Below are 25,640 nucleotides of genomic sequence, written 5' to 3' on the forward strand. Positions count from 1 at the left end.
TCGGGTCTCCTGTATTGCAGGAGGATTCTTTGCCACTTGAACCATTGGGAAGCCCAGAATCATATGAAAGACCCACAATTTAAATACTGGCAATTAAACCACTGTCGCGAAAGGTCTATGCACAAAATAAACACCCATATGCAGGTCTCTGGGGCCCTTCGTTAGTGAACTCCACCACTGAAAAATGCCTTTCTGGTTGAAAGATCAGTTAACAAGGCAAAGAGAAGCAAGGTCTGGGATCCAGAGTTTATAATGAACGTTTGGGTCTGAAAGAAGCCTTCTGGTATAAAATATAACTTCTAAAAATGAGGCATTTCAAACCACCTACAACTATCCCATACTTGGGCAACCTGATGTGAGGAGCCGACTCATCAGAAAAGACCCTGATGCTGGGAAAGATTGAGGGTGGGAGGAGAAGGGGACGTCAGAGGATGAGATGGTTGGATGGCATCACTGATTTAGTGAACATGAACTTGGGCAAACCCCAAGAGACAGTGAAAGACAAGGAAGCCTGGCGCGCTACAGTCCATGGGATCACAAAGAGTCCGACGCAACTTGGCAACTGAACAACAGCAGCAAATATCCCACCCTTGTATCCGCCATGCCTGCACGGCAGCTCAGGCGTTCTGGGGAGAACAGACAGCAGAAACAAACCAGCCATCCCTTTCTAATAAAACTCTGAAAACGCTCTCCTTAAGTAACCGCGGTTCTGATTTGAGAGTAATAACGACGCCAATAAATTAAAGCAAGGAGCCCCGGCGGTTTCCAGCTGGAGGCTGCTCCCTGACGGAAGATCCGAAGATTCAGACAGACCTAAGTAGGAGAAACGACCCCAGTTATCAGGGCCAGCCCATCTCCCACTTCCCTCCGCATCCCGCCCATAAAACACGATGATTTACAGGGGCTCGGGGAGGGATCGCTCACTTCCCCTCTGCAGAATTTATTTCCCTTTAATGGGCTGCCAGGCTCCCCGCTCCCTCTAGTCTCTTCCTCTCCTGGTCGGCTGTCTCTCCGGCCTGCCTTCGCACCCTCTCCTCTTCCAAGGGACAGTCAAGGTCAAGGTGGCAACATGCCACTGGCCAAACACAATGGCTCGAGGAACCAGCAGAAGCAGACAAAGTGGCCTCAGGCTTCAGGCGCTGGCCTGGCAGACGTGGGCTCCCCGAGGCTCCACCTGGCTTTTATTGGGGAAAGAAGCTTATTAAAGTGAATAATCCAGCCTTAGGTGGAAAATCGGAATGTAGCAGAGCTGGCCTTGGTGCAGGGGATGGGAGTCAATCCCCGAAGCGGCACAGGAATGATTTACGGTCCCTGAACACGGCTCCAGGACTAATGGGGACCAGAATCGGTAATTATACAAGCTCTACAATTACTCCAAATCCCTACCCTCTCATGCTCCCACCCACTGGTCTTTTCCAAGAAGCAGCGGCTCTGAACCCTGGAGACCAGAGGTTAAGAAGTGAAGGAAGGTCTTAGAAATTACATACCTGCTGAAGATTCCTACCTTGAGCTATGAGAAGATGTGCTCTGGGGGAGAGCTGAAGAAAATCCCTTGGTGCAAGTAATGAGACTCCTGACTGTCATACTTCACAAAGTTCCTTCTTTGACATTAGCTCCTTAGATTCCTGCTGCTCTCCTTGGTCAGTGAATGAGGAACCGAGGCTCAGGGAGGTTAGGTGACTTGTCCAGGTCACACAGCCGGCTGGTGACAGACCTTCTTAGTCCAGGTTGAGAATTATTTCTACTTAAATACACCGACCAAAGTTGTTTGGAAGTACACAAAAAACATACATAATATGATATATATTACAGGGCTTCCCCAATGGCTTAGTAATAAAGAAACCATTTGTGAAGACACAGGTTCACATCCTGGGTCAGGAAGATCCCCTGGAGGAAATGGCAACCCACTCCAGTATTCTTGCCTGGAGAATCCCATGGACAGAGAAGCCTGGCAGGCTATGGTCTATGGGGTCGCAGAGTCAGAAACGACTGATCTGAATGAGCAGACATACATACAATACATATTATATATTGTAATATACAATATATATAATGACAATATAACATATATGTATATATAGACACACACACACACATGCACACACCAGTCAATCCTAAAGGAAATTAACCCGAATACTCATGGGAAGGACTGATGCTGAAGCTCCAATACTTTGGCCACCTGATGCAAAGAGCGGACTCGTTGGAAAAGACTCTGATGCTGGGAAAAACTGAGGGCAAAAAAAGGAGAAGGGAGCGGCAGAGGATGAGATGATTCGATAGCACTACTGACTCAACGGACATGAATCTGAGAAAACTCTGGGAGATGGTGAGGGAAACCCAGCGTGCTGCCGTCCTGGGGTCGCGAAGCATCGGACATTACTGAGCGGCTGAGCAACAGCAACACACGCATATATAACAGTGCAAATATCAACAGCTGAAAGAACAGATCTCTGAGGGCCATCTCAGATGACCCCGGGATAGGAACAGCCAAGCACGTCTCCTGCAAAGTCACCTTTTTCTTTCCAACAACAGGAGAGGATTTTGCTCCCCTCGGCATCCCAGAATTCTGTGTTCTCTCTTCCCTTCAGGCCCCAAACGCCTTTTAATCTTCACCACAGCTCTGCAAGGAGAAACACGGGGCAGGAACTGTCAGGCCTGACGGACTCCAGATCACCCATAACTCCGTCGGAAACCTGCGCAAGCTCCCGAGAGGCCCAGGAACCCAGATGGCTCCTCTGCGAGGGGCTTTCTCTGGGTGGGGCCGGAGCAAAGTCAAGGTTAGGCTGTGGTCTTTAGGCCCCAGACTCCCCCAGATGCTCAGAAAGAAGGGTCCCTGGGGACAGAGTCCTTGTGTTTCTACACCTGGACTTAGGATATATCCACCCTGGTAGACAGACGGACACCTGGAGCCACTTGACAGAGTTGGCTGGAAGCGAAATGCATATTTTTGAAGACTCTAGCCCCACGTGAGCTGTGAGACTCTCACAGTTCCACTGATGGCGGATGGGAAGGTAGAATTGAGACCAGGTGGTCAGGCAAAAAGAGTCCAGCCAACATGAGTAGACCTGAAGGTCAAGTCATACCATGGGTTTGACAGACCAGTAGGTTGATCATTCTTCTCTTTTTTCCCTTGTTCTCTTTCCCTACAGGGACTGCCATGCAAATGTTTCTGGCTGCCTCTGGCCCTTCTAAGAGCAATGGGAAGGTGGAGGGCTCACCTTTGCCTAATCTATGCAAAGCATCCTACTTACAGTGTCAGGAAAAGCCGATCCATTATTCTACCTTCAGAGATGCAGCTAATGGATCCCCAGCTGGACTTGACTGGGGTTTTGCTCATAGAGCAGAAGGCTTTGGTGAGAAAGAACTGGGACCTTGCCCAGGGAAGCACCCACTCTCTTAGAAAACTAGAAAAGTTGTGACATTTAGTTTGTGTGGCCGCTCAGCTCTCATCCCCACCTGGCTTGTCCCCGGCCCAGACACCTCCTGGATCCAGGTCTTATTCTCAACTAGCTGCCCACAAAGCCCCAGCAGGTGTGAACGGATCAACACGGTAGTAATTCAGTCATATATATGCACAGGTGTAGCCAACCCCTCCCAGTGCCTTCTGTAAGTCAAAAGAAGGTTCTTTTTAGGTGAAAAGTCTCTAAAATTCAAAGGAAAGATGCTCCAACACAGGGTTTCTCAACCTTGGTGTCCTGACCTGTTAGGCTGGATAACTCTTTACGGAAGGACGCTGCCCTGTGCCTTGTAGGATGTTGGGTGCGCGCGCGAGCATGCTCGGTGGCTACGTCGTGTCTGACTCTTCGTGACCCATGGTCTGTAGCTGTTCAGGTCTCTGTCTATGGGCTTCTCCAGGCAAGAATATTGGGAGTGGCTTGCCATGCCCTCCTCCAGGGGATCTTCCAGACCCAGGGATCGAACCTGCGTCTCTTATGTCTCCTGCGCTGGCAGGCGGGTTCTCTACCACCAGCACCACCTGGGAAGCCCTTACCGTGTTTAAAATTTTGCTTTGCTCTTTTGGGTTTGTTTTCTGGAGTACAGCTGCTTTACAACGCTGCGTTGTTTCCACTGTATCACCAAGTGGATCAGCCAGGTGTACGCACATATCCCCTCCCTCCTGGACTCCCTCTCCCTGCCCCGTCTCACCCAAAGGACACAGCCTGTCTCTCCAAAGTTCTGCTTTCAGCCCTACGTCGTTCACCAGCATGACTGCTTCTCTCTCCCTTCGTCTCTTCTAAGGAAAAGTCTTCTGATACATCTTATTCATGCAGGAGGAAAGAGGGACCCAAGCTGGTTTTTATTTACCTGGGCAAGTGTCTGTCGGGCCCTCGAAATTCTCCTGGAAGCTGGAGTCCAGCTGGACCCTGATTAAGATGCCGAGAAGAGAAAAACGTGGAGGAGAAAGGGGCAGGGGGGTGGGGGGGCAGGCTCCTGATTAATTGAGAAAACGCAGCCATGCCACGTTTGAATAAGACTGCCCGGCGGAATGCAGGCTTTTTTGTGTGCTCATTCGGTTGAAACAAAAGCGAATAGAGTGGACGACAAAGGGGTCAGGGGAGGGGAGCCCAGCAGCCAATGGATTCCTGCGAACAGGCCCTGTCTGGGGAGATGGAAGCACTGCGCTGACAGCCAGTCAAGGGCATTTGCTGATGAAATCTGTCCACCTAAGTCCTTAAGCTCATTTTTTTTATTTCTGTCTACGATGAATAGTTCCCTCCCCCCAAATTTAATCACTTAAACTTCCTCTCTAGGGCAACACTGTCCAGCACAGAAGCACTGGAAATGTGACAAGCGAATTGAAGTGTGCTGCAAGAGGAAAATAAACGCTGGGTTTCCTAGATTTCACATAAAAAAAAGAGTAGGCAGTCTCACTAATGAGGCTTCCCTGGTGGCTCAGATGGTAAAGAATCCGCCTGCAACGCAGGGACATCCAAGTTCAATCCCTGGGTCAGGAAGATCTCCTGGAGAAGGGAATGCCTACCCATTCCAGTACTCTTGCCTGGAGAATCCCATGGGCAGAGAGAGGAGCCTGGCGGGCTACAGTCCATCGGGTCACAAAGAGTCGGACATAACTGAGCAAGTAACGCTTTCACTTTTCACTATCTCACTAATAGATTTTCTTATATCAATTGCATGTTGAAATAAGATTGGGGATACACTGAGTTATATAAAATATATTGTAAAAACCGATTGTATCTGCTTCCTCTTTTTTTTTTAATGTAATTACTAGAAAGTTTAAAATTACATGTGGACACCTAGATGTCCATCAGCAGACGAATGGATAAGAAAGCTGTGGTACATATACACAATGGAGTGTTACTCAGCCATTAAAAAGAATACATTTGAATCAGTTCTAATGAGGTGGATGAAACTGGAGCCTATTATACAGAGTGAAGTAAACCAGAAAGAAAAACACCAATACAGTATACTAACGCATATATATGGAATTTAGAAAGATGGTAATGACAATCCTGTATGCAAGACAGCAAAAGAGACACAGATGTATAGAACAGTCTTTTGGACTCTATGAGAGAGGGAGAGGGGGAGATGATTTGGGAGAATGGCATTGAAACAAGTATACTATCATATATGAAACGAATCGCCAGTCCAGGTTTGATGCAGGATACAGGATGCTTGGGGCTGGTGCACTGGGGTGACCCAGAGGGATGGTGCAGGGAGTGAGGTGGGAGGGGGGTTCAGGATGGGGAGTACGTGTATACCTGTGGTGGATTTATGTTGATGTATGGCAAAACCAGTACAATATTGTAAAGTAATTAACCTCCAATTAAAATAAATACATGTAAATTAAAAAATAAAATTACATGTGGGCTGTGGAGCAGTTTTTAAAGTTTTTTATTTTCCTAAATGGACTTAAAATAATAATAATAATAAAAACCCCTTCTACTATGTACTTAGAAACTTGCCAGTGCCTAGGAAATAAACTCAGCATGGCAAAGGGGAAAGGTCATTAGTCTGGAAGTCAGGGGATCTGAATCACTGCCCAGAGTCTTCTACCGACCAGCGAGTCTGCTGCCTGTTTTTATAAATAAAGTTTTATTGGAACACACTCCAAAAAAATGGCATCTGCAGCTTGGATTTTATTTCTATGGGATAGTGCTGCTCCAGGTTAATGATTCTGGGTTGCTGGTCTCTTCTTCTGCTCCTACCCTCCGCTCTTCTTTGCAGATCTATCTCAGATTATCTGGATCCTCTTAAAGAGTGTATCAGGACTCCCCTGGTGGTCTAGTGGTTAAGAGTCCACCTGCCAATGCAGAGGACACAGGTTCAGTCTCTGGTCTGGGAAGATTCCACATGCTGTGGAGCAACTAGGTCTGTCTGCCACAGATATTAAGCCCAGGCTTTACAGCCCAGGAACCGCAACAAGAGACACCACTGCACCGAGCAGCCCTCACACGGCAACTGCAGAGTAGCCCCCGCTGGCCGCAACTTAAGAAAGCCCATGCACAGCAAAGAAGACCCAGTGCAGCCATAAATAAATGGCCTTAAAAAATAAACAGTGTATCCCTCTCCATTCACTTGCCAAAAGCAGTCAGGGGGTCTTCTGCACCTAAAAGAACAAAGTTCGCATATGTAAGGGGACCCCAGCATGATTCAGAGATAGTCTGACATAGCCCGCAGCCCTTGCTTTAGAGGTGGCCTGAGCTGGCCCCAGGGGCTCTGCCAACGCAGAAACGAGGAACGAGTGCCCCTCCCCGGCCCAGCCGCCATGCTGGGTCAATTCCATGCAAGCAGCTGGTGAGGCTCGCCTTTCCCCTCCAACACAGAAGTGGCTTTTCTGGTTCTGCTTAGCTTCCTGGTGACACTCATCCTGCCACCTGTTGTCACTCTTTACATCACAGCTTGCTTTTTCCCCTGCCCTGGATAACACAAGGGTTGTACATCTTTCCATAGAGGAACCTGTGTTTGGGGAGATAGGTTTGGTCCTCCAAGGCAGCCCCTTCTCCCATCCTCCTGTCGAGGGCATCAGTTGGTCAGGTCAGTTCAGTTCAGTCGCTCAGTCGTGTCCGACTCTTTGCGACCCCATGAACCGCAGCACGCCAGGCCTCCCTGTCAGGGCACGTTCAAAAAGAGAGCAAAGGGACACAGTTAAGACAGGCCATTCATCATCCCAACAGACGGCATGGCCTTGAAAGGATCATTTTCCTCCAGAAGGTCTAAGAGCAGCAGTGATCAGAGCACCAGACCGGGAGTTCTCAAGAGGAAGCAACTTTGACCCTGCTTGTGTTCAGCTGCTAAGTCATGCCTGACTCCTTGCAACCCCATGGACTGGAGTCCACCAGGCTCAGCTGTCATGGGATTTCTCAGCCACAAATACTGGAGTGGGTTGCCATTTCCTTTTCCAAGAGCTCTCCCCGACTCAGGGATTTTACTGTCTCCTGCTTGGCAGGCGGATTCTTTGCCACTGAGCCACTGACTCTACCAGGTGGCAGTCAGTAACATTTGAAGACATTTTTGGTTTTCAGAACTGGGGTTGGAGAACATTACTGGGACCTAGTGGGTAGAGGTCAACAGACACCGCTAAACATCTTACAACGCATAGGACGGTGCCCCACAAAAAAGGCCCCCCAAAGTCAAAGCACTGAGGCTGAGAAACTCTGACCTGGAATATGGACAAGACCAGCCTCCCGCACCACCGCCACCAAGCCACAGCTTGCTCTAATCTCTGGCATCAACGAACATCCATCTTCCCCCAACACCACCTTCCAACAAACACTCCTGGGCGTGGGTCCAGGAAAACCTGAAGGATCAGGGCAAGAAGAACAACTGGGAGAAGAGAAACAGTACAAACACGATTAAATAAATTAGCCCCGCTAATTACCGAGTGTCTAACTTAGCACCTGGAGCAACAGCTGGTGTTGCACTGAGTTGAGCAAACACCATCCCCAACTTGGGCAGGCTCCGGGCACATGGACTTGCTCCTCCCTGCCTCCCTCTGGCAAAAGATCCGACTGAGAAAAGACTAGGCAGTAAAGTCTTAGCAGCAGAGTGCCCGCCCTCTGGAGGAGGGTTTCATGCCACGCCACCCCAGATGCACCTGCAGCCCCACCAAAGATGTTCCCAGAAGATTACTCAACGCAGTCAACGCGCCTCATGGGCTGAGGTCCCAGCTTCCCAAGCTGCTGACTTTTGCAACTTACCCAGTCTGCCACCATGACTCCTGCTGGGCTCTTGCCTGGGAAGTGTCCAAATAGAATATGACTGCCCACCTCTTGGCCTGATGAACCTCTTCCCGACTCTGCTCCTCTGGGCCAAATTGTGTATTCTCAATTTCTCAATCTGGAAGACCTGCTATATATTCTATGAGGCGCCCCCACAAAGACCGGCAGCCTTACAGCTGTGATGTCCCGCCCGGGGAACGTGGTCTAACTAGAAATTGGTGAGCTGAGTACACAACTTCAGGCCACACAGCGGCTCTGATGTATAGCAACTCAGCACCAGACGCCCCTGCCACTCCTGCATCACGCATTGGCACGATGCCCACAGCTGCTCCCCCTGTCTCCATTGAAATGCAGCTGCGTCATAACCATGGGGATGCAGGCAAAGAGCCCCTGGACTCCGCTCAGGGCCCACATTCCATTTTGATTGAAAACCTGCTGTCAGGGGCTTCCCTGGTGGTCCAGTGGTTAAGATGCCGCTCTTCCAATTCAGGGAGGTGTGGGCTCAATCCCTGGTAGAGGAACTAAGATCCCACACACAGTGTGGCACAACCAAAAACTGAGATAAGATAAAATACATAATAAATAAGTAAAAATAAAACCTGCTGTCAAAGTGATTCTCCCAGATCGCACTTTACTGGGTTGAATGCCAGCGTACTAAGTCGATTCAGTTGTGTCCGACTCTTTGCGACCCCATGGACTGTAGCCCGCCAGGCTCCTCTGTCCATGGGACTCTCCAGGCAAGAATACTGGAGTGGGTTGCCGTGCCCTCCTCCAGGGGATCTTCCCGACCCAGGGATCAAACCTGCATCTCACAGCACCACCTGGGAACCCACTGGGTTGAATGGTGGCCCCCCCAAAGATACGTCCACAACCTAACCCTCAGAATCTTTGAATATGTCCTTATTTGGCAAAAGGGTCTCTGCCGATAAAATTAAGAATCTCAAGATGACATCCTCCTGATTACCCTGGAAGGTACCAAATCCAATCACAGGTTTCCTTACAAGAGACAGAAGAGAAGAGAAACACACAGAGGAACTGGCCACACGAAGATGGAGACAGAGGCTGGGACAGCTCTGTCCAAGCCAAGGACAGCTCACAGCCACCAGAGGCTGGAAGCGGCAAAGGAGGACACTTCTCCAGAGCCTCCAGAGCCTGCTGACACCTTGATTTTGGACGTCTGGTCTCCAGAGCTGGGGGAGAATAAACTCCTGCTTTTTTTGGCCACTTGGTGGCAACTTGGCCAGTTCCAGCAGCCCTAGGGAAACTAATACGCACACATTCAATCCCACTCTCAGCAACAACACTGCCCGTGTATACAGCTCCTTTAGTACAAACCGGGCTTCCCTGGTGGCTCAGATGGTAAAGAATCCACCTGCCAATGCAGGAGATGCAGGTTCAATCCCTAGGTCAGGAAGACCCCCTGGAGAAGGAAATGACAACCCATTCCAGTATTCCTGCCTGGAGAATTCCATGCACAGAGCATCCTGGTGGGCTACAGTCCACGGGGTTGCAAATAATCAGGCACGACTGAGCAAGTAGCATGAGCATAAACTACAGAACTCCGGACTTGAGTTGTAGACTCATTAAGTCACTTTTTTTTTTTTTTTGGCCATGTCACCTGGTTTGTAGGATCTTAGTTCCCCAACCAGGGATCAAACCCGTGCCCCTACAGTGAAAGCCCAGTGTCCTAACAACTGGACCACCAGGGAATTCCCTAATTCACCTTTGTTAGACATCTACTCTGCCCAAATGTCACCTCCTAGAGTGTTTCCATAACAACCCCATCAAAAACGGTCCTTACTCCAGCTTCACAAATACCTCTGTAGCCTCTAGATCTGCTTCCATTTTCTTCCTACCCCTTTTTGCTTCTCAACATTATACAGTTATTTGTGTGCTTGAATATCATCTGGCTCTACCATTTGAATATATGCTCCTTAAGGGCAGGGGCAGGTTCTGCTTATTTACTGCTAAATGTCCAATTAAGAGAATATTTAGCACATAGGACATTCTCAGAAATATTTGGCTGGATGTATAGAGTCATAATCCTTATCTTCAAAAGTAGAGAGTCCAGAACATTCTATCTTCTAATTCTAATAGAGCATTTTTACAAATAAAAATGTATTCCTACACTCTCCCTTTGGGTTCCCAAGGTCTTTTGCACATATAACAGTAGCTTCAAGTACATCAAGATTTGTCTTTGGAAAAAATGGGAATTTTCTCTGAAGGGAAATTCCTGGGCTCCTGATGGCTGAAGTACATTGCCTAAAATGCCCCTAAATTTTTAGCAAATGACCGGCTTTTTGCATCTCCCATTTCTACACTTCTTTTAAGAAACAGGCGTTGGGATGCACAGTGAGTGATGATTAAGGAAGAGATGGTGACTCAAAACACGGAGGTCACTCCAATCAGCAGACTGAAGCTCCCCTGGGCAGCCAAGGGCTCGGAGTGGATGGTTGCTTGTAATGTTCCCGTACATCTGAGGACATCACGATGCTGTTGTTACAAAGTGAAGATCCGCCTGGACCTGCTCTTTAGGAACTCTGAACCCAAGAACCCTCCACGTAAAGAATTAAACTCTTCGGTCAATTTGTTGCAGTTTAGTCACTAAGTCATGTCTGACTCTGCAACCCCGTGGACTGTAGCCCGCAGGCTCCTCTGTCCATGGGATTTTCCAGGCAAGAATACTAGAGTGGGTTGCCATTTCCTTCTCTAGGGGATCTTCTCCATCCAGAGATCAAACCCACATCTCCTGCACTGCAGGCAGATTCTTTACCATCTGAGCCAGCAGAGAAGCCCCTTTGGTCAGTAGGTAGCTGCATTTCGAGCTCAGCTCAGATGAGAGCAACAAGACCCAGGTAACCAGCAGGCAGAAAGCTCCAGTCTCTCTGGAAGGCATAAATTCACTCTTTCTAGGCTTTAGATCTGCTACTAACATCACAGAGCTTTTTTTGAAAGGCAGGATAATAAGTAAATAGAAGTCTTCAGAGTTTTGATGCGTGTTGGGGGGGGGTGGTGGCATTAATACGAGTAAAACTTGGAGTAAAGGAGAATTTTAAAGCTTTAAAAACCTTTGACCTTCCAGAGAAAGCCAAAAATATTATTTGCACTTCGTCTGCATTCAGTTGGAATGCTTACAAAACTAGTCAGGACGGAGGCTCTTTCTCCTAATAAGTCTCCACTGAGAGCAGTCCTTCACCGTATTGCGTCCCTGGCCCAAGGACCATGTTGGGAAAGGAGCTCTACCTCAAGAGGCAGAGAAAAGAACAGAACGATCCTAACGTAACAGAATTTGAAAGTTCACGAACACGGCTTCAAATTTATACCACAACCAACTTCTTCTTCAGTTTCTCTTTTTTATTTTATGCTGGAGTATAGTTGATTGACAGTACTGTGTTAAGTTTCAGGTGGATAGCAAAGTGATTCAGTTATACAGACACATGCACCTATTCTTTTTCAGATTCTTCTCCCATGTGGGTTACTACAGAATACTGAGTAGAGTTCCCCAGGCTATGCAGTAGGTCCTTGTTGATCATCTGTTTTATATATAGCCGTGTGTATGTGTTCCCTCCACCCCCTAATTTAACCCTACCCCACCTTTCCCCTTTGGTTACCATACATGTTATTTCTGAGTCTATGAGTCTGTTTCTGTTAAGTCACTTCACTTGTACCACTTTCTTTTAGATTGCACATATAAATGATATCATATGATATTTGTCTTTATCTGACTTACTTCACTTGGTGTGATCATCTCTAGATCCATCCATGTTGCTGCAAATGCCACTACTTCATGCTTCTTTATGGCTGAGTAATATCCACTGTGGGCTTCCGGGGTGACTCAGTGATAATCTGTCTGCCAAGTAGGAGACTCGGATTCAATCCCTGGGTTGGGAAGATCCCCTGGAGAAGGAAATGGCAACCCACTCCGGTATTCTTGCCTGGAGAATCCCACGGACAGAGGCGGGCTACAGTCTGTGGGGTCACAAAGAGTCGAACCTGACTTAGTGACTGAGCAAGCACGTGATATATAGACCACGTCTTCTTCATCCATTCCTCCGCTGATGGACACTTATCAACAACTTTTAAAAACTACTGCGTGGCAAGTTTTGGTAAAATACGAAAGAAGACTATTCAGATGAAGCTGGATCTTCTTCATACCCTTTACAGAAACATACATTCCTCTATAGACTGAATGCAGAAGCAGATCTGAGAATCCAGCCACTTGCAATGAAGCCAGACAAAGTAGAGCTTAGCAAAAATGGGGAAAACACCACTCTTCTCAATTCTTTTTGTTTTGGAAAACACAACTGTATTTCATAAAATATACTAAAGGTTAAAATGCAGTGGGTTTATTATTATTTCTGAATAAATAACTTCTAAGAATTTCTCAGTTTCCATTGCTATCGCAGTCAATACCATAATCAAGACCAAAGTGAAAAACTGCTGAACAATCCAAGACTATGAAAGAGTCTTGCGACTAAGAAACACCGCTACGTAAGAACACTTGACAATTTTGCTAAATAGAAGAAAAACAGGTTGTAAAAGATTGTGGTAAATATCTATGATTTTATTTTCTTCTTTGGGTTTTTCCCTATTTCCAATTTTCTATGAATACACAGGGCATATTGTATTTAACATTCTTACAGATTCAGCAACAGGTAAATCGGCAGACAAATGTTTTAAAAATTATTTCAGGTCTTTTCCCTTCTGGCTTTCACTAGTAAAGCTCTAGACAGCGTCTAGTACACAGTAGGCACTTAGTAGTTCTTCCAAATGGTCTGGAAGAGCTTTTCACACAAGGCCAATGATTAGTTGGCTTAGAATTATCATGTCTTAGGGAGGTTTGTTTACTTTGAATAAAAACAAATAAAAAATACATATATGCATACCTCATACACCAGTGTAGCATTTAACTGACTCCTCTATTTAACACTATTTTCTTCAAGGCAAAGAACAATACTTAGTTAGAGTCTCTCTGGTTTAGGTAAATCCCATGGATTGGAGGAGCCTGGTGGGCTGCAGTCCATGGGGTCGCTAAGAGTCAGACCCGACTGAGCGACTTCACTTTCACTTTCATGCATTGGAGAAGGAAATGGCAACCCACTCCAGTGTTCTTGCCTGGAGATCCCAAGTATGGGGGAGCCTCGTGGGCTGCCGTCTATGGGGTCGCACAGAGTCGGACATGACTGAAGTGACTTAGCAGCAGCAACAATTCCTAAAACAAAATGTATTTTCTTCTGGGAAACTGCAGAATGATCAAATTCTCAAAACAACAGTGGTTGTTGATCCTTTCAATTAAAACTTTATAAAAAAATGCCAAGGGAGAGGGACTTCCTTGGCGGTCCAGTGGTTAAGACTCTACACGCCCAATGCAGGGGGCATGGGTTCGATCCCTGGTGAGGGAATTAAGATCCCATAGGCCGCATGGCGTGGATAAAAAAAAAGAAAGAAAGCAAGCAAAAAGTTATGAGTGTGTGGGAATGTCATAAAAGTAAACCCAGGTGTGGTTTAGTTTCAACTTCAAAAAGAAGGTTGAGAATTGAAGCTCAGATTTGTTTTCTTCCACGAACAGAGAAAATAAGCATAAATAGCGATGCTCCCATATCACTGGAAGATGCTAAGAAAAGAATCACTGGGGAAAAAAAAAACCAAACCTGCCTGGTCATCGGTCACTTGGCTCTTCCTAAGTGGCCCTGAGCAACCAACTCTGAGATTTTTGATTCTGCAGCCATGAAAAGAAGGCCATGGGCATCTACGGAGCAAGGAGAACCAGAGCTCACGAGACCAAGGTGGTTGGTTTCGCAGACTGAAATGGGCACCCTGGATTTCAGGAACTCCAGAGTCTGGGCCTGGCTCAGAGGAGGAGGTCCTCCCAGACTCCTTCTCTCCTGCTCAGAGACCCACCAGGGGACTAGGTAGAAACCCACCCCTGTTGACATGTAAGCAGCCGGGGCATCCAGAGCTGCTTCCTGCAGCGCCAGCATTGCGGCCCCTGGGGCCACTTCCCGATCTGTCCCAAGGCGCACAGACCCCTTTTGGGGCTTCCCATGCCCCCTCTCCAGCGGCCCCGGCAGGCCCACACCGCTCCCTTGAGCCACATAACTCACGGGCTTCAGGCCGCCAAGCCGGGATGCTGTGGTTCCCAGCCCAAGATCAGCCCGCAGCCCCTCCCTGCTGCCGCCCCCAACACAACCCTGCCCTTCCTCCCCTTCGCCCTTGGTGGGTCCCCACAGGGCAGCTCCAGGGCTGCCACCCTCCAGAACACTCCCCCATCCGGGAGCACACGCAAAGCTGCTTGACATCATACCATGGTCCCCACCTGGGAGCCAAGCTCCGTCTCAACCCATTTGGCGACGAAGCTCTGATGGGCGTGGGAAAAGTACAGAGAACAGAAAGGACACGAGTGTCTGCCCGAGATCTGGTGCTCCCCACCCCACCCCATCCTCTTCCCCCACAGCACCCCAGCTTCCACTGTCGGAAGGTAAGGTCTTAAGAGGTCACTGAGTCCTACCGTCAAAATAAATGGGAAACGTCTCTCTCTAAAGGGCAATTCCACGGCCACCCTCTTTCCAGATGTACAGGGGCTGTGAGTGCAGGGCCATGGTCACACATTTAACCGGTAACATTAAACACACATCAGAACATGATTGGAAACTGCCCTGGGGCCAACCGGTTCCCTCCCCAGGGGACACACGGTCACCCAACTCCGCACCCAAGTCATCGCCATGCCCTCCTCCAAGCAGCCTGGAAAAGGCGCACGAGAACGCACCACTTGCTGAGTCTTCCGTTTTCCACCACTGGGACCGGGGAGCACACCTTCTCTTTGTGCCCTGGAGTTTATGTTCAGCTTCAGCGAGCGAAGGGAGCTTTTTTTTTTTTTTTAATATAATAAAAAAAGTTATATGACTTTAATTAAATGCACTTATTAAAAGAGTGAAATATTTGGAGAGGCTGTTTTTGCGCTGGAGGCATATTTTCCAGCGTGCTGTAGAGCGTCTGCACCCGTCCGCCCGAGGCAATTTTTAATACACAAATAAATCCGCACCTGACGTGCTGACAGGTTATTATGCAGCGTGGCAGCCAACAAAAGTAAACACAGGGGCAAGTTTTAACCTCTTGCAGTCCCAGCGCTTTCCCCACTGGGCTCAGGTGGACATGACTGCTGGGAAAGCCTTGTCTTCCAGGGTGCGTCTTCCTGTCCTGGAATTTGTTTTCTCCCTGCAAACAGGGGGGCTCCTCTCCCACCGGGCTGCCCAGGGTGTGGCGTGAGGCAGGGGACAGGAGATGACCGAGGGAGGGGACCAAGAGAGGAAGAAGGGCCACACGCGGTACTTCCCCGAGCACCCTGCCTTCCTTCCATCCTGTTTATGCTGCGGCCCTGAGCTCCTCGGGCCCATCAGCGAGCTGCCAGGATAACCCTTCCAGCCGGCAGAGCTGGTTCTGCAGATGGCGGACCCGGCCAGATGTCTCTCCCAACTCTGCCCAAAGCGTGAGCATCAGGACAGTTACTAGAGAGCCAAAGGGGTATCGGGAAGTTGCCATCTGTGGGACCGTAAATGATGGAGGTTCAAATCAGCTTCAAGCAAAGGCGTGTACTGAGACTGAATGGCAGAAGTGGCCGTCTCCTGCTCCCCTGGTCAGTGAGGCTTGCAGAGGCCGCTCCTGCAAAGGCGTGCTCTGCAGGGATCAGAGGTGTGGGTGGCACTTGTCTGGCCCATCCAGCGTGGCTCAGCGGATGCATTTATCCTGCAACGCGTATTTGAGGTGCTGTGCTAGGACCATAGAGTTTAAGACCTGGGCTTCCTCACTGGTACAATGAATCTTCAGAGGAGAATCAAGGCAGGAGAGGGAGGCCCTCAGAGTCGGGGAGGGCTGAGTCTGTCAAGACTGCCTTTCCCATCTAGTACCCAACTACCTTGTGGCTTCCCTGAGAGCTCAGTTGGTAAAGAATCCGCCTGCGATGCAGGAGACCCTGGTTCAATTCCTGAGTCAGGAAGATCCTCTGGAGAAGGGATAGGCTACCCACTCCAGTGTTCTGGCCTGGAGAATTCCATGGACTGTATAGTCCATGGGGTCACACAGTGTCGGACACGACTGAGCGACTTTCACTCCCACCCTGTGTCCAAGATCAGAGCATGTCTTCTTGGTCTGTAAACAACAACAGCTATTGTTATTACAATTTATTGACTGTCTGCAGTGCCCTGTGCTTTACTATCTCCAGACTCTCCAGGGTATGGCTCATTAACCCATTTATCATTCCACTCATGTAACAGTCATCTGTGCTTCCCAGGTGGCTCAGACGGTAAAGAATCTGCCTGCAGTGCTGGAGGCACAGGAGATGCGGGTTCGATCCCTCCGTCAGGAAGGTCCCCTGGGGAAGGAAATGGTAATCCACTCCAGTACTCTTGCCTGGGAAATCCCATGGACAGAGGAGTCTGGTGGGCCCCAGTCCATGGGGTTACACGACTGAGCGCACAAGCACCCCTAATCAGTTCCACCCAGCCTGACTTGGAGCCTGAAGCAGTAATACAAAACAGCCTATGTCCTGAGAAACCCACTCCGGAGAGGTGGGGCAGCAGCAGTGGCAAGAAGGATGGTCAGCGGCTCTGGGCAGCCTCCTGCATCCAGCATCAGGGGTGTCGGCTATGACGGATGTGCTCAGTGGTTAGAATGGACCAATCTGGCAGCAAATGGAACACATTCCTGGTTGCAGAGCCTCCAAATCTGGCTCCCACACCCTCATGGAGATGCTGAGCTAATGCAATCTGCTTTTTAATAAATCTCTTCTCAGCTTAAATTAGCCAGGGGAGACTTCTGTCACTTGCAAACAAGAACTCTGAGAGATACAGGATTCTGCGCAAAAATCCTGGCATGGGCACTGGGGAGTTATAACACTGTATCTCTTAGTCTGAGGTACTGTGTTTTTTGCCTTTATGAATTTTAACTTTGTATGGCGATAAAATATACAACAGAAAAACACACGTCATGAGAGCACACAGCTCACTGAATTTTCACGAAGTAAACACATCCGTGTAACCAGTACTTCACCCCAGGACACAGATCATTACTTCTCCCAGAGCCTTTCTGGGCGTCACCACCAATGGAGGGCAACCGCTGTCCTGACTTCTAAGAGCACAGACTAGCTCTGCCTGCTTTTGAACTTTGTGTAGCTACAGTACACAGTGAAGGGTCTTTCTCTGGCTGATGCATCGCTCCCGCTTATCTTTCACTAAACGTTATGCTGGGGAGATGCATCCACGTTGCAGTGTGTGACGGCAGCTTGCTCATCTTGAGTGCTGTATAGTACTCCAGCGCATGAATCGACCACAGGCTATTTACTCATCCTACTGTGGACAGGCATCTGGGTGCTTTCTAATCTGGGGCTATTTCCAAAAGGGCTGCTATGCACTACTTACGACAGACAAGACATGGACGTAACCTAAATGCCCATCGATGAACGGATAAAGACGACGAACTTGCAGCCTTTTGACCCAGAAGCAGAGAATCACACATTCCTCCTCTCACCACGGGTCCCAGAACACTGGCAGCCCAGCCCCCATGCCTTCATGGTGTCACCACTCCGCCAGCATCTGAGAGAAGGTTTGGGTGTGGACTGGGATCCTGGGCGTGAGAGTCTATGGGGCCAGCGGTATTTAAAGCAGGCCAAAAGGTCCAGGCGTGACAGGGACCAGGTCAGGATGTGTGGAGGGTCGAATACACTGAGAGCCACTGTCCAGTCTTAAGGGAACCTGATTACTTGGCTCATTGATTTTTGCCATCTAGGAAGAAACGCCACTGCTGGCAGACTTCCTGACTTATCCAGCGAACCTGGAAAACTGGATTTCTAAATGAGATATTGCAACTGATAATACCGGCGACTAACTTTAAGAAACCCATAAAAAATGAAATAATGCTACTTGCAGCAACTCGGAGGGACCTAGAGGTCACAAAAGTACAGGAAGTCAGACAGAGAAAGACAAGTACTGTAGGATATCACTTATAGGTGGAATCTAAAATCCGATATAAATCTGTAAAGCAGAAGACTCACAGATGTAGAAGACAAGCCTAGGGTTGCCAGAGGGGAAAGGCAGCTTGGCTCAGGCCTGTGCTCAGTCCTGTCCAACTCTTGGCGACCCCATGGACTGTAGCCCACCAGGATCTTCTGTCCATTGGATTTTCCAGGCGAGAATACTGGAGTGGGTTGCCACTTCCTACTCCAGGGGATCTTCCCGGCCCAGGGAGAGAACCACCATCTCTTTCGTCTCCTGCAATGGCAGGCGGATTCTTTACCACCAGTACCACCTGGGAAAGTTAGATGGAGGGATAAATAAAAGAGTTTGGAATTAACAGATGCACATCACTATATATAAAATAGATAAACCACAAGGACCTACTGTATAGCACAGGGAACTATATTCAATAACGTGTAATAGCCTATCACGGAAAAGAAAATAAGACAGAACAGATATACAAACACCTAGGTATAACTGAACCACATTTCTGTACACAGGAAGCACTGTAAATCAACCACACTTCAATAAAAGTAAATTAAGCAAAAAGACATGAACACTGTCCACCAACAAAACACACCTACATGTCAGACCGGGCCCAAGGCCCATGGGTGGACCATCTCCAATTCAGATGGACTCAGGACTGTACACTCCCAAGAAGAGACCTTCTCTGACCTTAATGAAAAGAACGGACCGACCGTGAGGTCAGGGGAGCAGAGACGAAAGTAAATTCCTTCCCATCACATGGACGGACTCCCTCCTTACACGTGACCCTCGCCGTCACCCTGATCGAGTCTGTGTTACACTTAAAGCCCTAAACATCGTGAACAGCGCGGACAAGGTGCCTCACAGCTGAAGGCGAACAGTGCTTCCTGCTCTTTCCTCGACATCTGGCGACGACGTGTCGTGTAATTATTGGGGGTTGCTACCTCCACCCCCAGCCCTCGTTTCACATGCAAGAATTCTTTCGCATCAACCACACTGGATAAGATGAAGCACAGCTTGAAAAGCAAGGCATCCACGAATGAGCGCATGAAGGAGAGGACAGCCCCCCTCAGCAAACCAGACCCAGTTCCCACTCAGCCCCTTCCAGGTGCTTTCATGGCCTGGCCCAGCCAGGCTGGCTGCCACCGCAATGAAGCAAGTGGGCCGTGTGACCATTCTTGCTCTGCTGGTTCTCCAACTATTAAGCACAACTACCACCTCCCCTGGGTCAGTGGTAAAGAATCCACCTGCCGATGCAGAAGACCCAGGTTCTATCCCTGGGTCAGGAAGATCCCCTGGAGAAGGAAATGGCAACCCACTCCAGGACTCTTGCCTGAAGAATCCCATGGACTGAGAGTCCCATGTAGCCTGGTGGACTACAGTCTGCTGCTGCTGCTGCTGCTAAGTCGCTTCAGTCGTGTCCGACTCTGTGTGACCCCATAGACGGCAGCCCGCCAGGCTCCGCCATCCCTGGGATTCTCCAGGCAAGAACACTGGAGTGGGTTGCCATTTCCTTCTCCAATGCATGAAAGTGAAAAGTGAAAGTGAAGTCGATCAGTCGTGTCCGACTCTTAGTGACCCTGTGGACTGCAGCCCACCAGGCTCCTCCATCCATGGGATTTTCCAAGCAAGAGTACTGGAGTGGGGCCATTGCCTTCTCTGGGGCTACAGTCTATGGGGTCACAAAGAGTCAGACACGACTTGGTGACTAAACAACAACCATCTCCCTGTCTCTGCCCTCAGAAAACACAGCTTGCGCACACACACACACACACACACACACACGCATTCAGCAATTCTAAGAGTGAACAGGTGGGAACAACCTAGCAACAGACATGGATAGAAATAAATCGGCACTTGCTTTTTCCTGGCTTCACCACCCACCTTCTAGTCCCTCGTTAAGCCAGCACCTAGTGGACACTCAATAAACACCTGTCCAATGTCCTTTAGCTCCCAAAGCAAATTTGCAAAGTCTCATATGAGCAGTGAGCAAAGAAGCCAACGGCTGCTCCGGACGGACAGGCGGGCTTACCAAGGATATGTAATCCTGCTACACCCCGTGGGCAGGTGAGGGCAGGTGTGACCCCCAGACAAGAAAAGAGAAGGGCAGAGGGGCTGCTGCAGCCTCCTGGGCAAAGAGCAACCAGAGAGGCGAGAGGAAGTGCCTGTCCCAGAGTGGCCACGTGTCATCCAGCAACCATGACGGTTAGTCAATAAATTAACAACCTGAGTGCTCAATGAATATTAGCTCCGTACCGGATGCTACACGTCATGAACTAATGCAACCCTCGCAACAACCCTCCAAGGTTTGACTGGAGAGTCTTTGGAGGATAAATAGACTGCCCAAGGACATCATCCAGTCTCAGAGGTTCTCAGGTCGGGGTTTGCGAAATCATGATGTGAGGACGTCGGGTTTGTCAGTGCATGGGGAGGCAGACGTCATCCCTGCTGAATATCTGCATCCTGTAGGAATTCCCCTGCTTAAACACCGGCAGAATCTCAGCTGAGATACAATTTACTTATTTACTTATTTTTAGCAGTGGTAGAGCCAGGAGCTGGACTGAGTCAACGTTGCCTCCAGACTTTCTCTTCCTAACTCCCCATCCTGCAATTTCAGAGATGTTCTAAATGCCATGTGGACAGCTTCCTTGTGGAACTCCTGAGCACCCTTTGGGCAACATCTTAGAGTAACTTCAGCATGGAGAGAACAGGGGACATGCTTTATTATTACTATTATTATTATCTTGGTAAAGACAGATGGAAGGCAGGAGGAGCAGGGGACAACAGAAGATGAGATGGGTGGATGGCATCACCGACTGGATGGACATGAAGAGTCTGAGCAAGCTTCAGGAGTTGGTGATGGACCAGGAGGCCTGGCCTGCTGCAGTCCCTGGGGTCACAAAGAGTCGAACACAACTGAGTGACTGAACTAAATGATAGATGCATTGCTTCAACAGCCGCGATGTCACAAAAGAGAGAGAATTAATAGAATAAAGCAGGCCATGAGTAGCCCCCCAGTGACTAGTAAGATGATAAATGAACTTCCCGGCGGTCCAGTGGCTGAGACTCTGCACTTCCAACGCAGGGAGTGCGGGGTTTGACCCCTGGTCAGGGAACTAAGATCCCACATGCCAGGTGATGCAGCCAAAAAGTTTTGGGGGTTTTTATTTTATTTTTTAAATTTACAATATTGTATTGGTTTTGCCATATATCAACATGAATCCACCACAGGTATACACGTGTTCCCCATCCTGAACCCTCCTCCCTCCTCCCTCCCCATACCATCCCTCTGGGTCGTCCCAGTGCACCAGCCCCAAGCATCCAGTATCGTGCATCGAACCTGGACTGGCGACTCGTTTCATATATGATATTATACATGTTTCAATGCCATTCTCCCACATCATCCCACCCTCTCCCTCAAAGATGATACATGCCCCAAGATTTGTGTGCTATGGGGGACTCTTTGTGACTGAGGTGTTCGGACAAGCCTTCATGAAGAAAGCAGGACTTCAGTGGGGCTTCAGAAGATGGGACTGATTCCAGCCAGGAGAGAGGAGGAAAGAAGGCCAATTCAGTGAGCAGACATGAGAACCAGCTTTGGGGCTGAGGGTCAGCGGGAAGACCATACCAGATGAATCACAGACTCTATTTCAGAGCAGAAAGGGGTCATCCTACACAGGATTGAGGATGGACTCCACCGATATCCAAGGGATTCTGACCTATCTTATAGGACGTGGGAGTCCACCACACGTTGTCTGAAGGAATGATTAAAGTGGTCATTTCAGAAACAACGACTGGACAGGCATGGGAGGGGGTCAGGGGTCAGTTAGAAGTCCTCTCAATAAATCTGGCACGGCTAAGTGCCTCCAGGAACCTACTCTAGGAGGTAGTAGAAACAGAAATAGCTATCGAACCCTGTCAATTCTTCCTAAGTACGCTTTTTAGTGTTCAACTGGATAGGAAACCATGTCAAGGACATGAAAGAAGGGGAAGGGTTGAACTTCACTTCATCTTTTAGAGTCTGATGACCAGAAAAATGATGGCAGAACTGCTTCTAAAAATACTGAGGAAGAGGAGTTCAGTCACAAAGCTAGAAATACAGAAGAGATGGGAAAAGCTAAGGGGGAGTCAGGGGTGTCATTCAGAGACAATCTGGTCTTTGCCACATACTGGACGAGACTCTCCCATCGGCTAGCACTAGGGCCAGCAGCCCCAGCCTCTTGTGCTAATGTCAGGTCGGTGACCCCCCTGACAGAACGCAGCTTCTGATCCCACACCCTTGTTTAGTCCGCCTGCGAATGTAGGCCGGCCCAGGGACTTGCTTTAGCCAACAGAATGGAGCAGAAGCAATGCTGTGCTAGTTCCAGGCTTCAGTCTGAAGATTGGGCAGCTGTGTACGCAGTCATGCTAACCTCTCAGAATATCCACTGGAAGGACTGATGCTGAAGCTGAGGCTCCAATACTTTGGCCACCTGATGCGAAGAGCTGACTCATTGGAAAAGACTCTGATGCTGGGAAAGATTGAGGGCAGGAGGAGAAGGGGGTGACAGGGGACGAGATGGCTGGATGCCATCACCGACCCAATGGACATGGATTTGAGCAAATTCTGGGGGATAGTGAAGAACAGGGAGGCCTGGCATTCTGCAGTCCATGGGGTCTCTTCGGACACAGCTGAGCACCTGAACTGAACTACCCTATCAGAGGGATGATGTAGAGAGACCATGTGGAGAAAAAGAAGCCTTGAAATGATCAGGAAAAAAAAAAAAAGGCAAGAGACCCAGTGTCCTGGGACCCCGCCGAGGCCAGCTTCCAGCTGAATGAAACTCCCCAAGCAATTACCATCCAGACCAACAGATGAACCACCCAGCCAAGCCCAGCCCAGATTCCAGAAACACAAACAATAAAACAGTGGCTGTTTTAAGCCACTACGTTTAAAGGCGGTTTGTTATGTAGCTGTTGGTAACTGATTCACCTTTGCAAGGCCATCAGCTTGCCCGAGTGCCCCTCCTGTCCATGCAAAGCTCTGTGTGCAGGTAGGCACGGATGCCTCTCCTTAGTGATGAGAAACCTGGACACACACCGCAGCAGTACCGAACCACTGCCTCCTACAAGTGATGCTCAGCTTACTGGTACCCGAACTTAGCACAGAGTTGGCACCTAGATATGCATTTACAAAATGAATGCAGAGCAATCAGTCTGATCTTAACAGACTCCAGAAAAGCCTGTCCAAAGGGTACTTATCCCTGCAAACCTTCCCAGGAACTCACAAGCTTCAACATCAGGCAACGGTCCCATGAATCCGACCATAATTCCCAAGGCTCCTGAAGCCCATTTCTTCTTTCCAGGATGGATGGATAACAGACGGTCACTCAGTCAGTGTTCACCAACACACCACCTTCCTCAGCTTCACTCAGCTCTCCTTTCAACAAGAGGGACATTTATTTAGAGCACAGGTTCCATTTTGGTAGGAGAGGGAGATGGTTCAAAGATTGCTTTTGAATCCCATGTGACTACAAAATGGTGTAGAATATATTCATTTGAAAATAGTAAGTTCCCCCAATTATTTTCTTCTACCATTTTTATTATATTCTCGTTAATTAAAAAAAAATATGAGTGGTTCATGCTAGTTATTAAAAGCTCATTTACTGCTAATTCATTAAAACAAATAGAAACAGAAATCTTTTAAATTATGAATTGCCATTAGATTTAATAGCAAAAATAAAAAGATTTCAATTTGCAAAAAAAAAAAAAAAGAAAGACTGAAAGAAAGAAGGCATTTGACTCCAGCAAATTTGATTTTTTTTCAACTTTTTCTGGAGAGGTGCTGCTTTTGTTGTTTTAACAAGAATCTCCCAGGGATCTTGTTAACATGCAGATTCTGATTCAGCAGGTCTGGGGTGGGGCCTGAGAGTCTGCATTTCCAGCAAGTCCCAAGTGATGCTGACGTGGCTGATCCAAGGACCACACAGCCTGGTTCCCTCATTTGATAGGTGAGGAAGCTGAGGGGCAGAGCAAAGTTCCTTCCACTAACTGCAGGCCGTGGAGCGGACTGCACGCACCCTACAGAAGTGGTAGGCTTACACCAGTGTGGGCCCCTGGGGGTGGCCTTACTCGGCTACAGAAAACCAGCTCTAGAGTGGCTGCTCCCTGGCCACTTAAGAAAAGGCTTGCTGCCTTGGAATCAACCCCAAGAACTTACAAAATGCAAATTACCGGGCTTTTCTGCTACAGACTGACTGAGTAGGTCCAGTGTGGGGCTCTGGAAACTGTGTTTTTAAAAGGGCTACTTGGGTGATTTTGATGCACCTCTGGGTTTGGGATTATTCATCTAGAAGACTGGGGAAACAGTGACCCCAAGGAAATAAGACTCAAAATTATTAGCTGGCCAATATTTCATAAGGGGTTTCTGCATTCCAGGCACTGTTCTCACATAAGTCAGTATTAAATGATACAAACTTCACCCCGAATCTATCTGGCAATGATTATCACTCTTCCCATTTTAAAGAAAGCAAAACCAAGGCACAGAGCAGCTGAAGAGCAGCAAAGGTCACACCCCTAGTAAGCCGCTGAGCCCCAAGCAAAACCCAGGTGTTTAGCCTGAGTTCACGTTGTAACAACTGTTTCTCCTCTTACCTACAACAAAGGTAAGGCTTCCCTGGTGGCTCAAATGGTAAAGGATCTGCCTGCAATGCAGGAGATGCGGCTTTGATCTCTCAGTCGGGAAGATCCCCTGGAGAAAGGAATGGCTACCCACTCCAGTATTCTGGCCTGGAGAGTTCCACAGACAGAGGCGCCTGACGGGCTACAGTCCATGGGGCCGCAACAAGTCAGACACGACTGAGCGACCAACACTTTCATTTCCTCCAAAACTTCTGAGACTTCCCCCAGCAAATCTATGCATCTCCAAAGCTAGGGGACCGTGAGAGCAGAATGTACATTCTGTGACATTCTCCAAAGGACCCCTGTGTCCAGGAAAGACAGAGAGACAGGCATCCTGAGACATGAAGAAGCTGCCAGGGAACTCCCCTGGGGAACTGTGGGCCCAGAGCTCTGCTTTTGGGTACCCCTGAACACCCTGGGCATCTGGTTCAAATGCAGGTTCCCATCCAGCAGGTCTGGGTGGGGCACGAGTCTGCACTTCCAGCTCCCAGAGGGTGCTGACGCGGCATCCCACTTGGCTTGGCCAGGGCCTGGACTGCAGCGCTGGCAGGCTCTGCGCTCGCTCCTACCTCCCCAGACAAGTCTGATTCCAGCTCATCGTCCCCAGGAGAACATCCCTTACACAGATTTCCAGGGGGCTCGGGCCACCGCTTACCTCCCCAGACCTGGAGCTAGTCCACCCCTTGCAAGTTTCATCAGAGGCCCTCGGGGAATCCAGACCCTTCTAGAAAAGCACTGACCCCCGTGTCTGTACCCCCGGCCTTTCTCTCCATCTCTCCCGCCCACGGCACCCCTGCCCAGGCCTCCT

General features: G+C 48.8%; 1 long non-coding RNA gene across 9 annotated transcripts in view; it reads right to left on the bottom strand.

Annotated features, from left to right (window-relative positions):
- The window catches only part of LOC147350980 (uncharacterized), a 162,085-nt gene that overhangs the window by 71,166 nt on the left and 65,279 nt on the right, over positions 1-25,640 (bottom strand). For 2 of the 9 annotated variants that reach the window (XR_015147119.1, XR_015147116.1), the window contains exon 2: positions 11,911-12,149. The exons of 4 other annotated variants lie outside the window; for them this stretch is intronic. This is a non-coding gene — a long non-coding RNA (uncharacterized LOC147350980). Of the gene's footprint in view, positions 1-1,504; positions 11,833-11,910; positions 12,150-25,640 lie in introns of those variants that run through there. 3 more of the 9 variants (XR_015147117.1, XR_015147118.1, XR_015147122.1) reach the window with 3 other exon arrangements.

This window comes from Bos grunniens, chromosome 19 (genome assembly GCF_055505025.1).
Source record: "Bos grunniens cultivar Pamir isolate PY7600 chromosome 19, Bosgru_T2T1.0, whole genome shotgun sequence".
Lineage (NCBI taxonomy): Eukaryota > Metazoa > Chordata > Mammalia > Artiodactyla > Bovidae > Bos > Bos grunniens.